Source organism: Pleurodeles waltl, chromosome 5 (assembly GCF_031143425.1).
Source record: "Pleurodeles waltl isolate 20211129_DDA chromosome 5, aPleWal1.hap1.20221129, whole genome shotgun sequence".
NCBI classification, from domain to species: Eukaryota; Metazoa; Chordata; class Amphibia; order Caudata; family Salamandridae; genus Pleurodeles; species Pleurodeles waltl.
This window is the reverse complement of record NC_090444.1, coordinates 1,335,311,226-1,335,328,086: the sequence shown is the minus strand read 5'-3', so window position 1 is coordinate 1,335,328,086 and position 16,861 is coordinate 1,335,311,226.

Here is a 16,861-nt window from a genome sequence, read left to right as displayed (position 1 = left end):
ACCAGTGCCACAACCACCCCTGTACATAAATGAGGTAGTGTCAATGTTTGGGGGTATTAACAGGGAACAGTGGTAATCCAAACAATCATTCATTAATGACTTACACACTCAAGATCACTAGAAACAGATAATGTATTTCAACATATTTATTTTAAAATAGTTATTTTAAAATGCCGAGATCTAGTGCATATAATATTGGTAACCTCACATAAGATAATAGAAAGCAGCTAAGCTTTTTAATAACAGGGAAAAAAAAGAACATCACAGTTTATACTCTATATACCCTCACTGCACTCTAAGTACTATGCTAATCAATAAATAATAAGCCTGAGTCTCGGAAGTGGTGCCCATACCTGGACAAAAGGGTTTGGTGTTGTTTAGAATAGCTTGTCAGAAATTTCAAGCTCAGGGCTAAAGGCTAGGAGATTGCGTCTGTGCAAGAACACAATCTTGTCACCAGTTTGTGAAGGCAGAATGGAATGCTTCACAGAGCCTCAGGGAGTCTTGCTGGAAGCTTCTTCTAACAAGATGGAATTGAGTGCTATGCTCATCTGGATCTGCAATCTGTGTCTGTGACGTGGGTGAAGTTTAAATTCAGTTGCAGTGTTAATATGGGTTCTTTTACTCAACGCAATAGGTCTTTATTTTCTCCTAGCATACAGAAAGGCTGAGTTGGTTACACCAAGATTTAAATCTGTGACCCAAAGGTTGCCATCAATTTACCACTGCAGAAACAATAACCACTAAATTATTTTACCAGTTATGGCTTCTGACAAATGTATCGGCTCGTAAGAGTAAAGTGACTTAGAGCCTGATTTAGAGTTTTGCAAGGGAGGTTACTTCATCACAAACAAGATGGATATCCCGTCTGCCATATTAGAATTACATAATGGCTTATAGAACATGTAATACAGCGGACAGGATATCCCTCATGTTTGTGACTGAGTAATCTCTCTAAATCAGGTGCTTACCTGGTTATGACACTTAGGGGCACATTCACAAAATTTCCATGTAACCCCGGGCAGCAAGCAAAGATGCTGCACTGTTTTGCGTGAAAAGGAGAGAGCAGAAATGCTTCATATTTGCAAAGATATGGAGCATTTCTGCTATCTCCTCTCGCTGCACAATGTGTGCAGCTTAGCTCCAATGCAGGCACCCTTGCATGATGGTACAGTGGTGCCTCCTTCACAGGGAGGATTACATTTGTGAAGGAAGGGACCATAGATGTCATTTAGGGATCCCCGGATCGCAGCTGCGACCCCTAGCTTGCCCCTTGCAATCTGTGGCACTTCCTTTGCAACCCCTGTCCACAGAGGTGGCAAAATAATTGCCGAGGTCATAGGGGGCACCACATTCCTTATTTTCAGCCCATTTCACTTTATACTAATAGAAAATAATATTGTATTATTCACTATTAGTGTAAATGAAAAGGAGCTCACTTAGCTGGAATGGTACCTTTAGTGGCAGCTGTTGCAAGTACACATTTGTAAATGTATGTTGTATGCATGCTTGCAGGTGAGAGTGTGTTTATGTGAGAGAGAGTGTGTGTATGTGTTAGCATGTGTCTGAATGTGTAAGCATGTGTGTGTGAGAAAGAGTGAATGAGATTCAGTGACAAGTAGTGAGTGAGGTTGTGTGAGACTATCCATTGGCACAAGGCAATACTGCACCAAACATGATGCGCTGCTGTGGGTCAGCAGAAAAGAGAAAAATTAACAATATGTACTAGCACATGGTACATTGTTTTCCTCCCTATGTGCTGGTGCACTTTTGGCAGCCATGCGCCCACTCACAAACCCTTGCGGGATAATGCAATGGCGTGTGCGTTCTCTGACGTGTAGGTTTTGTACTGGTAACATTTACTTCAAGTACAAACGCTATGCTTTAAGGCTTTTCCCACTTTATATGTGTGCTGTATAATGCAGCACATGTGCAAGGTTGGAAAGTGAAGAGAAAGTTAAACATTTCTACTTATTATGCCTGCCTCGAAGAATCGTAATACTTTGCCACAAATTCTTCTCTACCACTGTTTGTAGACAGGGATTCACATCAAACCCCATAGGTGGTTGCATGAGACAACCCATGCAGTACCCATGGAACTCCCACTTAAAACAAAATAACACAAAACAGTGTATCATGATTTGCTTTGGATATTAAATTCCAAGCTAACACAAAAGTTACACAAACAAGGTGCAAAGCATTTGCAAACCTGGGACTGAGTTTCAGTAAATATGAATGAGTATAAGTGGTGGCTGGTGAGGTTTGTGAATGGTGGGGCTGGTCTTGGTGGTAGGGGGGTAAAAGTGTGCATTTTTTCGGGAGGGTAGTTGCAATTTTCCATTTCTTCTGCAAATCCTATTTAACAAAATTGGGATACATTTTTGAAAATAAAAAGAACCAAAATAGCTTTCATTGTCCTGACTTGGGAGGCAAGCCTGACTTCCTTCTTTAGCAATGTGTACAGCATCAAGACGTTCTGGGGTTATCTCACTCACAACATGTTTGTAAAATGAGTTCTCTTATCACCATGTGAATACGTCAGGCTGACATATAGAGAATATACAATAGGTAGGGGCTAATAATCTCAATTATAATGATGTTGCTGTTGTATAAAATGGTTGGAGCTGTCCATTGAACCAGTGCATGCCATAGATAAAATGGCATTCAGGATGGTCCAACAGAGTCAATGCCTTCTTAGTCCACATAATAATATATTGTTTAGTTTTCCCATACTGAAACTCTAGACCATGCATAAAGGCAACTCACATACACTAAAAATAAAGAAACACGCAGAGATAAAACATATACATGCAGCACTAAAAATGCTTTCCTTACCTTTAGTGAATTTCCGTTTGCTTTCTGAAGCATCTGTTCAAAGCCAAGCACACAGGAGGTCAAACAAATGTTCATATGATATAATTGGCCACACTCAGATAAATGAAATATTTATTTGAAGGAAAAAATAATTATTTGATCTTATAGAAAGTCAACTACATTTTGAGCAGGGTAGTTGAAGCAGAAAAAGTAAATACACGTCGCGCAAAAAAGTCTTTGTGTAGGGACAGTTTAATTGTTCAAAAAGTAAAATTGCATACTTTAACATTATACTTTAACATTAAATACTTTGTACATCTCTGTTAAGGACTTTAGTTACCCAGTACTTTAGAGAACTTATTTAATTTAATTAAATATGTATTGTTTCAAAGGAGAAATAAACCTGTCTCCAAGATGTATGGGTTTACACATTCATATACAAATATATTATCTAACACCCATGGCCCCATCACAAAATCTTACTAGTAGTTGTAGATAATTCAACGTGTGCCAACATACAAACAAGCATTGTTATATCATCATTTGTATGTTGGAACATAAATGAGCCAACATTCAGACAACTTTGATGAAAATGTAAGTGCACCTATAAAGCATTTGCATCACTGCAGATTGCGATTAGACTCGGATTCTGCTAAACAAGCACACTTAATCAACATGAAGTGGTGCCGTACCACCTTTATACAATTGTTTAAACTATGAACCCTTTTACTTTGGCATTGAGCAACCACGTTTGACATAGCACGTCATGTGTAGATCTAAAGCTATTCACTGGTGTTAAATAATCTACTCAGCTCTTCAGTGGAAAAGGATATTAAGCTATATTGATTCAGTAAGGAAGTCCATCATTCTAAAGCAAGAAATATTACCAACAAATTCACTTATTATCAGTCCATGTGGTACTCATAGCCCTAGATATGGTAATAAAAACTATATCCAGGATTCTACAGGCGTCTAACAGCACAGCAAACATTACAGGTTATGATTTTGCAATTAGGAAAAGAGCAAACAACTAATGCCTCATCAGCCGGATAGCCATCAGAAAATCCCTTCTCCTAAAAAAAAAACCTTGCAGCTAAAGTTTGCAAACCACGACTATAATACCTTCAGGAAAGATGAGAGCAATAAATAGAATCCTGTAGCTTCTTACAAGACTGGTTGTTGGTCAGTATGCACCGTCTTTAAGTATGTCATGGAAGGTACACTGTCAGTCTGTATGGCTGTGGTTTGTAAGTTTGTCCAAAGCTTGCCAGAGTTTTGGTTATTTACATAACTGAGTCACATTTGCTGTTGAACTTTAAAAAAAAGAAACAGTGAAAGGTACATTATCTAATAGCCTGAACAACACCAAGCTTCTGTGGCTTTGTAAGTATATGCAAGTCGGAATTCTTCTCAGGCAATGCAAAATACTGAAACATACTTTGAATACATTGTGCACTTTCTTGCATACAAGGTACCTACAGTATTTCTTAATGTTACTTACAATACAAACTAAACCAAAACTGTATTCCCTAGGAACAATATTTTACAACACTAAATGCATTGCCATGATTTCTATTTATACAGAAAGTTTGCACGACGTTCTTTAATCTGAGCAAACTTTTCAATAGTTCTTTTGTTCAGTTCTGGATCTGATTTATTAGTTCCTTTTCCATTGATAGCATGGCTAATGCTTTTAGTCAAACTTGAATCATTGTGTTTCTTAAAAGTGTTTTTATCCGCTTCAGTGTAGAAAAACATCTTTCAGCTTCAGATGTTGTCATGGGCGTGGTAATGACAATTCTCCATAATTTTAGAGTCTCAGAAAATGATTTCTGTAGGTCATTTTGACATAAAAATATATATAAAGACATGGCACCACCTGTAGCCTGATGAAAATCCTGTCTTTCATACAGGTTTGATAGCTCAGTGCGTAGTCATGACTTTGTTAGCACTGGATATGCTTCCACTGTTTCATTGAGAGCGGCACTAGGAAAACATTTGGCATGTTTTTGAAACAGCTCACTATGCAGTAGTGTTGCACTGACGAGATGCCTTGTAAATGCAAAGCGCCCCTTGGCATGCACCACAATAATGTCACATACTTCTGTTCCCTCTTGTATCAAGGTACTTATCTGCAGTTTGCGGTTTGTAAAATGAGAATCATGAGTCCAAATTGTCAATGGATTCCCGTACCTTCTTGATGCTTATCACAAAGTCTGAAGTGGCCCTTTGTAGAAATAAAGTATCAATGTCTCGCTTTTGCAACTGATTGTATAAAATATTCACATGAGGCATTATGCTGTGGAACATAAAAAGAAAAAAAGAAACTCCCTGTCTTCCAGATTTCTGGTAAAGCCCTTTGCTTCACATACAGAAGTGGAATCAATTGTAGTGTTTTGTGTAATAGATTTCATGCATTCTACAAGGTCATCTCTGTGTTTGTGAATTATATTAATTGCTCGAATGTTGAAGTTCCAGCGAGTTGCAGACCCTTTTGGTATTCTTCTTGCCACTATCTGTTCAAGAACTTCAGTCCGTTTTGGAGTACCGGAAACAAATGCAGTAATGACACCCAGCTCTTTAAAGAAAATTCCGACTCTGGCTATTTTCAATGCAGCATGTTCCATTATTAGATTTAGTTGGTGAGCATAGCAGTGGACATAGTGTGCATTTAGGTATATATCTCTGATTTTTTTTAACCCCACCAGAGGCACCACGCATGACACTAGCGCCATCATAGCTCTGAGCAATTAACTTCCATTTACCACTCCGCTCTGGTGATATAAGGTTAAGTTCATGAAGAATACCTGCTGAAATTGAATCGGTAGATGGATCTTTCAGATACGAGAAACAATAAAATCTTCTACCACCTTGGAATTGCCTTCAATGTAGTGAAAAACAAGTACTGACTGTGTCTTGGTAGAGACATCAGTTGTATCATCGGCCTGGATAGCCAGGTAATCAGTGCTTCTTAATTGCTGTACAATGGTTTATCTTGTTACCTCCAGCATACAGTCAAGCAACTCGTTCTGGATTGTCTTATAAGTGCCTTTAAACACTGTTGCACTCTTCAAGTGTGCTTCCATTGCACTGTCTATACTGGACACAGAATCAACCATGAAGACACCTAGATTTAGTGACTCTTCTGTTTCATCATGGCCTAGCAATGCCAATTCAAGGCTCCACACAATTTCACACAGTCAATCAATTTTGATAATATATAACGATTCTTATCAACCTCCTCATTATGTTTGATTACTCCCTTGCGGTAGGCTTCATTTAACTGGAGTGCACTATTTGATTTTCCAAACAAAGATAACTTTAATACATTGGTCAAGTGGGATTCACTGGAGTTGTGTCTCTTTATTTTTTCTGCCAGATGCTTTAGATCAGTAACTCCTGTTCTAGTCCAGCTAACTTCATCCCCAAAGAGCAAGCAGGGGAAACAGAACAAGGCATTCTTAGAAGAACTGGCAGTAAGCCACTCCATTTTATCAAACCATGTTCGTGTAAACCCGCATGTGTAACTGTCCCCCGATCGTTTGTAGACTGCTCAATTTTTATGTCGGGTTTCTCTGGTCCTAGTGCTTTAACACGAAATTTGTCTTCGGGTGTCATTCCCAGAAATGGGTTTGTGAGTAAACTGTCAACTGTGTTCATTTTTGCAAACAATTAAATGAACAAGACAAAGAAAGGCTAAACTAGATTATAGATTCTTCCTCCAAATAGAAAACATCTGTGCATATATTATTTCAAATACCGTAGATGTACGAACAAGAAATGTCATTGAGTACACACAAGTAGCAGTAGTTATTTGTTATTTGTCTACCACTGGTGACATGGACTAGCAACTGCACTTCAAGTTACTATTTAACAATAGGTGATGAACTTTCTGCTGATTTAGTAAATCATGCCTATGGATAAACTATCTGCTGAGTTCCTCAGGAATCTGGAGACAACCTTCTGCTGAGTCCCTTTCTTGTTCCTATTGACAAGCTATCTTCTGATTTCTTCCTGGTACTTGTCAACCTATCTGCTGATTTCCTCTGGTGCCTGTAGGTTTTTCTTTCTGCTGGTTTCCTCTCTGCTGCCTGGGGTTTAACTATCTGCTGGCCTCCTCCCCGGTGGCTGCGAATTAATTGAAATATGATATAAGCTTTGAGACTATGGACCATTGGATACACATCAGAAACCACTTAACAGCTTGAATATGTTAAAAGCTTTTCATTCTGCATTTTTCAGCAACATCAAGGAACTGTGGGTAAGAATGATGCAAAGCAACGCAGCACTAGATTTAAGGTACTGTGTTCAGCAGGTGGGTTCCTGTAGCTGGCCCACGTTCCGTTGCAGTCGGCCTGAGCTTCTGACTTTGACCCAAGAGCTCTTCTTGACATCATCAAACACTCTCTCTCACCTGCATCCAGTCAGAAGGTGGACAAAGGCTGAGGTCTGAGAACTGACTGAGGTCAGAGATGCACTCCGCGCATCCACGTTCTGCAGGCTGTCGGTGCCGAATTTTTGGGGACAGTTCTGAAACATCCCATCTGTTTAAGTCCACAAAATCAGACACAGGCAACCATTTGAGGGACACAGGCAGTCCAGGATATGAGAGTAAACCCTAGATGTGTACCATAAATCTGAGACAAAGTTAACACACTGTGGGGGTCATTCTGACCCTGGCGGTAAAATCCGCCAGGGCCAATGACCGCAGGAGCACCGCCAACAGGCTGGCGGTGCTCCCATGGGCATTCTGACCGCGGCAGTACAGCCGCGGTCAGAAACGGAAAACCGGTGGTGTACCGCCGGTTTCCCGCTGCCCTGGGGAATCCTCCATGGCGGCGCAGCTTGCTGCGCCGCCATGGGGATTCCGACCCCCATACCGCCATCCTGTTCCTGGCGGTTTTGGCCGCCAGGAACAGGATGGCGGTAAGGGGTGTTGTGGGGCCCCTGGGGGCCCCTGCAGTGCCCATGCCAATGGCATGGGCACTGCAGGGGCCCCCGTAACAGGGCCCCACAAAGATTTTCAGTGTCTGCCATGCAGACACTGAAAATCGCGACGGGTGCAACTGCACCCGTCGCACCCCTTCCACTCCGCCGGCTCCATTCGGAGCCGGCATCCTCATGGAAGGGTGTTTCCCGCTGGGCTGGCGGGCGGCCTTCTTGCGGTCGCCCGCCAGCCCAGCGGGAAACCCAGAATACCCGTGGTGGTCTTTTGACGCCGCCGCCGGCCGGGGTCAGATTCACCCCATGTATGTTTTAGATTCACAGACGCTTTTGCTACAACACTTGAAAAGGGGGTCCACAGTTACAGATACACATCTTACCGAACCTTAATGGCACCCTAATGCACGGTTTGCACCATCCTAAAATGGGGTGCTGCCCTGTGTTTGCAGCTGGATGCTGACCTGGAGACACACACGAGGTGTGTCTGATCGCTGTGTGGTACCTGTTCCCTTCAACCCCACCCCACAGGTCACCCCAGGACACTTGCGCTGCACGAGTAGGACTGAGTTGATTGGGCATTATGCTAAGAGGATCTGTTCTCTTCCACTGAAAGGGGCACGTGTGCAGGGTAGGCATCATGCATATGTTCATAAAGATTACAAACAGGTTCCACGGGTAGTGGCAGGGCTATGGCGAGCAATATGAAGGGTATCATGGCAGGTGTTGTGGAGGAACCGAAGGCACTGTACCTGCCACCACAGCTGGCGCAGTGCGTGGTAATTAGTACCCCAAAGGCTGACATGAGGCACGCTGTGCTAGCTGGTGATGTCATGTGCAGTGCAAACCCCATTGTTTTCCAGCCTTGAACAATTTGAATATTTGTATACACGTCGCTTCAGCTTCTGGCTTCATTCTAAGTTAAAACCCCCAAGCTAAGACTGCAAAGGAGGCGTGACTAGCGAATGGGAATGCAACATACCTGTTATATTAGCACAAGAAAAGGTGGATGCTTGTTATGGTGTGCTGCGTTTTGCCTCTACTTTTAAAGATAACATGTCTATTAGCTCTCCATGGTCTCTGCGCTGTCCTATCTCCAACTTCATTTGGCTTGAAGTTCAAAATAGGTGCAGCAACAAAACACAGAAGAACTCTGGTCCTCGCGCACAACATCAAGACACTGCCAGTATAGGCCACATGACAAGCACTCTTCCAGCCGCAGCACTCCCACACCCACTCCCACTGAGTAACTTGCTACATATTCGCAACTGTGCATCCGCGCTAGGGGTGTGCAAAATTCACATAATTCGCTTTTGCATAATTACATGAAATTCAACACAAGCAGCATGTAGTGCTTGCTATATTTTATTACAAACTCTGTGTCTTTGAGGACACATTTTGCAGTAAAACCAATTGCACAAAACACATGTGCTGCTCTGGCTGTTAGCACTGTTCCATACTCTTGAGAACCCTCTGAACAGAATAAGTCCACAGAATGCTTCTGACACTCACTACACATAATAAACACATGTGGTTTCCAGAACTTTAACAAAAGTATTACATGAGTCCTATAGAACTGAGCAGAAATGTGGTTCTATAGGTGCACTCACCATTCTAGCTGAAACCAACATAAATGGAAAAGGGTACTCTGTCATAAGGCCTCTAGAACTCAACAGTATAATTCCCCAGAAAAAAAGCTTGAAAAAGGAAGCTCCATTGATTCTACACTGCAGGAAAAGCCTTCAGAATTGTGCACAATATTCATTCTGCTTGCTGCACGCCTGAGTGCAATAAGTCACATTGCAGAGCAAATACATTTAGAGGAATACTACAAGAGCCAGACTGGGAGAGACACATATCATTGTTTGTTTTCTATAGCATTCATATCACAGTTCTGCTATTTCTAAGGTCTGCAAATAACTGATGTTACTATTACCTACTTTAGGGTAATCAACGTACCCATATTGGAAGAATGGAAGGCTTTCTCTGCCTTGCCCGAATTTTAACCCCAGCCCTCCAGAATACTCCATCTTTCAGCAGTGAGAGGGAGATCTGCGTTAATAAGCATGAAACTTCTTAATCAATGTATGTATTCATCAATTTAAACATAAAATGTAAACATTGGTCCATCATTTCATACCATGCAATATGAGTGAATGTTTATAAATGCATGGTGTATGCATTCTTTAAATGTAGACTCACCTAGTATCTGAAAACAACTGTTCTGCATTAGACAAGTTGATGTAGATACTTGTTTGTTTTTAATATAAATATGTACACTGCATACATATTTGTACATTTACACATATATAATAAATACTGTATCTAAAAATGTACAGTAAAATATGCCTGTTCCATTGTACAGGAAGGATCTCATCTGGTGTGACATCACCTCTGCTGATGCCACTGCAAGTGACATCATTACATATCCTTATTAGCTCCCTAACGAGGCAATACTCCCCCTGGTGAGTGGGCTTCCAAGGCAGCAAGCTAGCTCCATCCCAATGTATTTATAAATCGAGGTGAAACTAAATGCCTCGTCCCTAGAAGAGTGTGCCCCCTCAATGAGGAGTCTGCGCTGAAGGGCACGTCATTGTACTAGAGACACAGACCAATTCTGAGGCAAAATCACCCCTGTGACCCCCTCCCAGTCCACCCCAGGTACAGTGGGCCCAATTACAGCTAACCAAATGGGCTTGGGCCCGGCAGCTGTTAATTTCTTTACGTCTTTCTTACCTGGTGCTGATCTACTGATTGCCGGCCGGCGGCCAGACTCCACAGACGGTTCACGACGAGTCACAACTCGCAACAGGAACCTGCAGTGCTTTCTGTCCAGGTCTTCCCACCTGCCACAACCTTTCTCAGCTCGTCACGGAGTGAGGTCCCACCCACGCCCTGTGGCAAGTTGGGAAAGCGTGGGTGACAATGCTCTCCACTCCCTGATTGACGTTAAGGCTAAGCTCTTCGGGCTTGAATCAGAAACGCCCGGGGCTAACTTGGCCTCTGCGTCATCAGGGGATGGAGACTAGGCCTTGATGCTGGGTCTTTGCTGAGCTGATGACCTAACAGGCCTCGGGGCTGTGAGATTTCAGCCTGGCAAATAGACTCACTTTGGGCCTGCCTACAGGGGAGTAGTTAAAGTGATCACGTGACGTGACGTCACTTGTACTCAGTGTCGAGCACAGCAACAATGCTGGTGTTGGTGAGAGAGAGAGATAGGGCCCCCTGTTTTATAAAGTTACAAAAGAAAAGAGGGTATTATTTTTTAATAAAAAAAATGATCTCTTTGTTTTTATTGTGTTTGTAAAGGGGGCGGAGCCCCGATTCCCATGTACAGAAACCACCTCTGAAGAGTATGAGTGACATTAAGAGGGAATGAATGTGAGTGAGAATGATTGTGAGTGTGATTTTCAGATCATGTGACACTTGGTCCTGAAATAAATTATGGTCAACAGTCATACAGTGTCACTTCCTGTAATGTCTTAAGGTCAAAGGGTATGTGATGTCAGTTCCGTTACCACTGGCATTTTTTGTGAATCGACGCCCATCGAAGGCACGCCTTCCTGCATAAAATAAATTCTAAGCGGCATTTACCTCTTTCTGTGTGCAGCTCACGTGAAAGAAAGGAAATAATGAGGACAAATGAAGATATTTCTCCTTGTTACACCTCACTTTGGAAGGCATACTATTTTGATGCATTCTTAGGTTTATAAGTCTTTGTAAATGTGGGAATGCACCAAAATCCACAAGTGGATGCTTTGTAATGCCCATGCTCTTCCACTGGAACACTTCGCAAGTTGAAAGGCAATGAAACACAGTGCAAGCATCTGCCTTGCTTTACATTTCTTTAAAAAGCCAAGCATGGCAGAGCAAATCAATCCTTGTGTGGCTTTGTAAATATTACTGAAACCTTTGTGCTGTCCTTGCGTGCCTTGCCTGATGCAAGGATATCACAAAGGCCTCATAAATATGGTCCCTGATCCACACATTATCCAAACTCTGAGTGTATAAACTTTCAAGCTAGATCAAGTATATAATGGAACTGCTGCAGACAGCAGTCAGTAAGAAACTATGCATACGTTTGATTAATTTTAAAACATCTCAGAGGATTACTGTGAACACGGCATGTAAGCTGCAGCTCAATTGCTTAAAGTGTAGCACAGTAGATTCCTGCATTGTTTAATGTGTAAGTCACGAGATCATATCATGGTACATAGTCCCATATTTATGGAAGCTTAGCACCACCTTAGCAACATTTATTTTGATGCTAACAAGGCGCTAACATCATTCATTTATATTTTGATGCTAGACCCGTCTAGCGTCACAATATTGGAGTTAGCGTTATTTTTAGGATGCGCGAACCCACCTTGCGTGATTGAGATGCAAGGTAGGTGTTCCCGTCCTAAAAATGATGCAAGCCCCGTAGCGCCATATTTACCTCCCGGTGCAGAAACGACGCATTGGGTGGGAGGTAAACATAAATAATGTCGCTAAGCCCACTTAGCGCCTTTATTTAATGCCTGGTCGACTAGGAGTTAAAGTGCAGGTAGGCCCATTTCCATGGGGAAATACCATGGAATGGGTACAAAGATGCCCGGCCAAGCACCACCACCACCCACACCACAGGGATATTACAGGAGGAGGAAGCCCATCCCAGGTAAGTTGCATGTTAGTGTTTGTGTATGTGTGTGGTGTGCCAGTGGGGGCCCCTTACATGATGCCCCCTGCCTGGAACTGGGTATATAGGTTTTGCCTCCTGTGGTGGGCATTGGGTGGTGGTAAAGACTCCTGTCTATACTTAGGCAGGATTCATTTTTTGGCTGCTTGTGCATCAAAAAATTACACTAGGCTGATTAGCGGCAGAAATGTTGCCACTAACCAACCTAACAAGATTTCTGACCCACTTGCAGCATTTCACCTAACACCATCCCCCACAGGCTAGTGTCTTTTTTTGTGAGGCTAGCCATTCCTTAGTGCCACCATGCGTTCATAAATATGGCGCACGGATGGCTTTAAGAAATGGCGTTAGCCGACGTTAAAAAAAATAACGAACAACTGCGTTGGCACAGTTGTGCAACATTTTTCATAAATATGGGCATAGTCTAGTGGTTTATTATGTGCCCGCTGCAAATACCTACGTGTAACCAATAAGTTATTTGTTAAAATCCTTGCTTGTCTAACTAAAGTTTCAATGTGCTGAGCTTGATAAGTGCCAGTCACTTTGGTGTATGTAATTTACAGATGCTGCTGCGTGCCAAAAAGAATTCACTTTTTCCCTATGAAATTATCGTTATTTATATGATTATAGACAAGCATTTGGGCGCATACAAGATGGTACATTAGATTAAATTGCTGAGTCGTGTAACCTGCTGAATAGGCATTTTCCATTGCCTTTATTGAAGCTAAATACACCATATCTTCCAGCTAAAAATTCTGCTGACTGTTCTTAGTGTGTTTTTATCCTCAGACACATTCCCTTTAGAAATCCTTTTTTGCAGTGCAGGGTAACTTGTCAATATTTATCTTTCTTTTCCGTAATACCTTGTTGAGCTTGTAAGCAAGACGTGACTGCGTAGACTTCTGCACAACTACTGAGCCGAGACAGCTTTGGAAAATGCACACATTATTCCCTGCCAAATTCAACGGACCAACATTCCTTCCTTCTTCATTTCATTTCATTTCATTTCATTTCTTGATATCATGTAGCGATAGCCATTTCAAGTCCCCAGTGATAAAAAGTCTGAAGGTAGTGCAATTAAAAAACTGAAATAAGTGACTCTGGTGACTCCAGGTCAGACACAAGATGGATGACACCGCTCTTTGTTCTTATGTTTACTTATCTTAATTAGCAAAATATGTGCTCCCCAAAACATGTTACATATTCAATCGCAGCAATGCACATCAGGTCACCAAAATAGATATTCACCTCACCCGTCTTTTATCTGTGTGGATTGCAAGCCTTCTCTTTTAGTGCAGGGAGCAACATCGATGCTCCGTGAGCAGTCCTTAATTTGTAAATAAAAACGTGCCGGTGCTCAAAGCCCTCCTCTTAAACATGCGGCTGCTGCAATAAAATGTGAGAACATGGAGTACTGAGGCAGTGTAATCCTGAAGCCATCTCGGGCCTTTTCAATCCAGTTAAAGCCCCTCCCTGCCCCGTCAGCTCACTCTTGCAGCTTTCTGCTGTCTCCCATTGTGAATCTTTTTCGTGTTTCTATTCCTCCTTCTTTCCCATATGTGTCTTTTGCTTGCAGTAAATGCTTGAGGCAGAAAAATAAGCCCCGGCCCTTAAAAATAAGTGCCGGTGCTTAGCATCAGTTACAACATGCACAAATTAACCACTGTCCGTGAGAGAACTTTGGGCCTTGGGCACTGACTGGATGTGGGCTGCACATGTGTGCTTCCAGGCAGCCCACACAGGGCTTACACCGAAATATTCTTCCATTCCTGATGTCAGCTCTTGCACCGCAGTGCATGTGAGGGACCATTTGGTCTCACTCTTTCTTTGTTTCCACATTTCATTCTTTTTCCACCCCATGCTTCTCTTCCTTCTACCCAGCAACCTCCTGCCTCTCCACCAATGAATCCTTCTTAGGTGGTGACCACTTCAACAGCTAAGCATGAGCATGCATCCGCAGCAGGCATCTAACAATGGTTTGATTTGTTTTTTTTAGCAAATCACATTCAAATATGTTCTTGATGGATATGCGTGCGTCCACAAAAGCTATTTTTGAATGAGATTTTATTGAATTAAAGCAAAATACAGAAATCTCTATTTCGGAGCACTTAAAACAGGACTGGCACTCACCAGTAACCCTCAGCTGTGCATTTTTAGAGAAACACGAATCAGTAACCATCCCATTGTATTCAGTTCAATCTGGGCCATCTTTTTCGTGGCTGCAGTTAATCCAGTGAAGCAGCAAAACTTGCTATTGATTTCTTGCAAAATTCAATTTTGTTAGTGTCATAAATTTCGATTTCATCCAATATTTCATTTTTTAGCCCCAGACACGTGTTTCTCTACATTAGTTCTTCAGTGAAGCACAGTGAGTACTGAGTGTCAAACTTGTTTGCAACATAACATTTAAAGACCAAAGTCTTCTTAAGTATTCATCAAACAGCATTTTATTGCAAAGGTCATCTCCCTTTGAAAACAAAATGCATTCAAATATGACGACTGCGGATGGACAAACTTCCACAGTGGCCCTCATTAAACGGCATTTGTTAGCATGTTACAAAACACATTCAATGATTTCTGCTGTGAATGCACGCACATCTGCGGCTGCCATCTGTTAATGCATTTTGTAGTGTTTTAAAACTCATTCCACGACGGTCAATGAAGATGCATGCACATTCAAAGTGGCTATCTAAACCAAAACAAAACTCGCAAAGCCAATACCTCTCATGGCTAAGACGTACTGGCTTTACCAATGCTTGTTGAAATTGATGCTATAGACCCCCAGAAGAATGAACACATTGTTTTTCCTATGAAGGGATGCTCATAGAGCAGATCTAATTTCTCTAGTAACAATTTTCAAACTTATGATAAATAATTATACTATCTCTTTTCTTGTTGCATTAGCAGTGGCTACCTGTTAGAAATGAGGTATCTAGATGGCAGAGGTATACACCTTTGTCCAAGTAGGGACCACAGTCCTAGTCAGGGTAAGTCACACACAATCCAAATTATCCTGTGCCCACCCTCTGGTAGCATGGTACTGAGCAGTCAGGCTTAATTGAAGGCAATGTGTAAAGTATTTGTGCAATACATCATATAGTAACACAGTGAAAACACCACATTAAGGATATTTATCTGGTTAAATTAAGGTAAAAAACAATTAAAGATTCAATAAGCACAAGTTGAGATATCATCTTTGCAAAATTAAAAAGAGTCTTAAATCTTAGAAGTCAACAGTTGTCTCTTGGTCACACAAAGTACATGCACAGGAGGAGATGCGTGGAAAAATAAAGTGTGTGTCAGGTTTTCCGACGCGGCACAGACAATGCGTAATTTCTTTCCACGCTGAAAGGGGCTTTGCATCGATTTCCAGGACGCAGCCTTGGTTCTTCACTGTGATGTGGGGATCTTTTTGACACCTAGAGATGATATGTCGAAATCCTGGGCGTACAGGACGAAGTCACGGGTGTTGCATCGATCTGGTATGGCGATGCATCTAATTTTCAGTTGTAAGGCAGGTGCTGTGCTGATTCGTCACTTGGGAAGTCGAGCTGCTTCGTTCTGGTTCGGCTGTGCATCATTCCAGTAGGGCTGTGCATTGAAATTCCAGCCACAAGGCAGGCACTGCATTGTTCCGGTTCAGCTGTGCGCAGATTTCTTGGTCACACACAGCTGTGCATCATTTCCGGCAGGCTGTGCATCGATTTTCAGAGCACAAAGAGTTTCCTGAAGAGATTCAGGGAGTTATTACAACTTTAGAGGAGGTGTTAATCCGTCCCAAAAGTGACGGTAAAGTGACGGATATACCACCAGCCGTATTATGAGTTCCATAGGATATGATGGACTTGTAATATGTCTGGTGGTATACCCGGCCCTTTTGGGACGGATTAACACCTCCTCCAAAGTTGTAATAACCCCCTCAGTCTTTTTGGCCCTGTGACTTTGATAGAGCGTTCCGACCTAATAAATTACCTGTATTTGGACGCTCTTGGGTCGATGAATCTTTTGACCAAGTGGGGCTCTCTTCACCCGAGAGTAATCAATTGAATCAAATCAATAATCAATAACGAACATAAGCAATGCCCTGATCAACATAACACTTCACAATTAATCCAGAAAACATTTCGGCGAACCATGACCTTTCGGCCATGAATAACCACACCAGTTCATTCAAAGTTAATGAATTTATTTCCCTATATTAACAAAGCTAGCACGATATAAATGTGTCTCAACACCAAATGATATATGTAAATGAACATTAATAGCTGTCCATAATGGCGAAAAAGATGCAATCTATGCAGCATTTGAATAACAATGCATTCGATAATAGCAACGCAAACCACTAAAACTATAATCTGTAATGAGCTAATTGCATACATTAGTCAGCATAACAAGGTCTCAAATTGCATCGTGCAACAAATGAATCCT